Raw genomic sequence first — 1,894 nt, 5'->3', positions numbered from 1 at the left:
GAAAGAAAGAAAGAAGAAAGAAAGAAAGAAGAAAGAAAGAAAGAAAGAAAGAAAGAAAGAAAGAAAGAAAGAAAGAAAGAAAGAAAGAAAGAAAGAAAGAAAGGGAAGGAGGGAGGGAAGGAAGAAAGAAAAGGCAGGCAGGCAGGCAGGAAGGAAGGAAGGAGAAAGAAACTGAACACTGCCTAGAACCATGTGAGTGAACTTGGAAGCAATCCTCCTCCAGCCAAGTTTTGAGATGACTGTAACCCTGGCCAATACCTTGGTTACAGCCTTGTGAAGACCTCAAACCAAAGGATCCAACTAAGCAGTAGATACCTGACACTCACACAGCTATAAGATAATAAAAGTTATTTTAAGTTGCTAAAATTTGGGGTAATTTGTTATGCAGCAATAAATAATACAGTTCCTAAGAAAGGAAACTACTTGGACTTTCCCAGTACAAACCATGCTTCTCCTGTGTCTTTGTGTGTGTTCTTTCCATTCCTCTTCATTTGGCTAACCCTTCTGCATTTAACAAATAGCTCAGGCATCTCCTCCTCCAGGAAGACTTCCCTAATGGGGCACTGCATACATTGTTCCACTTTCTTACTATCTAGAAGTCTTGGCTGACTTCTATTAGCAGAATTATCACACTGTGTTTTTATTGTCTGTTTCACGACAGCACTCTATGAATTCCTTGAGGGCCAGAATCATGACACAGTGCCACGATTTCCATATCCTCAGCTTCCAGTAGTAGGCTTGGCACATAGTATGTACAGTATAGACAGAGTTCACAGGCTTTGGAGTCAGTGGGTATCAGTTGGAATCCTAGCTCCACCCTCAACTATCTGTGTAACCTTAGGCAAGTCACTTAACCTCTCTAGATCCCAGACCTTCTCATTCCTGGAATTGGGAGTTTGGGCTACGAGCAGCATGAGGAAGGGGAGTCCATAAATGCATTACTTGCGGTTTATTCTACAATCCCATGGGGCCTCTTAGTCTTAGAATGATCTTCAATATCTAAATTGAGGTGGAAATTTTGGGGATTATGCTCCTCGATCAGCTTCTTTTATTTAATAAATTAAACATATGCAGAAGAGAGTTCTTGATATAGACGTTAAAAGCAGCTCCAGCAAAAGAGAATTAAAAAAAACCATGGCTAGCCCAGTATTTTTAAGTGACATATTTCAGCCTTCTGCTAATGTTTCATCACTGAAATATCAGCCCTTTTTCATGTAAACTACTGAGGGTTTGGACAGAGGACAAAAGCATCATATGTTCTACACATCTTGCAACGGGAACTGTCAAATTTTGTGTTCAACATTGCCATAGTATCACCGCTGACATGCTTCCAACAGACTTTTCAAACAAAAACCCACCACAGGCCTGGAACAAAACACATAGCCTAGAAAAATGTGCATCTCATATTTCCTATGTGGATTGAGAAAACCAACTGGGGCCTGAGGCCAATAACAGAAAGGTTTTTTGAGCTTTTCCACAAATGCTCCCAGTTTAGAAACAGAAGTGTGAGTGTGGAAGGGGGAATCCCCCTTCTATCCCAAGGGATTTCATTTCCCTCCAGGGAAATTTCTAGCTCTGACACCCTCATAAGATTGTACCATAGCAGACAGCTCGTACCAGGGTGTAGAAGTAGGAGATTTCCCTAGGGGGAAACTTGTGGGAAATAGCCTGAAAATGCACATTCAAATCAAGTCTTAAGAGGGAAAGGGGAGATCTGCTTAGACTGACAGCACAAATGGTCTGTGATTCCAAGCTACAAACCTTTCCCTCTGGAGAAGTGTGAACTTAGACCTGCTGCCCTTTCTGAACACTACGCAGCCTGGAGATGATCCCCTCTCAAACCTTCTCCTCTTGGCTCTTTTCTCTTCTTCTTCTTTTTTTTTTTTTTTTTTTT

This window comes from Cebus imitator, unplaced genomic scaffold (genome assembly GCF_001604975.1).
Source record: "Cebus imitator isolate Cc_AM_T3 unplaced genomic scaffold, Cebus_imitator-1.0 Scaffold273, whole genome shotgun sequence".
Lineage (NCBI taxonomy): Eukaryota > Metazoa > Chordata > Mammalia > Primates > Cebidae > Cebus > Cebus imitator.
The sequence above is the reverse complement of the archived record's forward strand: the minus strand, read 5'-3'. Positions refer to the sequence as shown.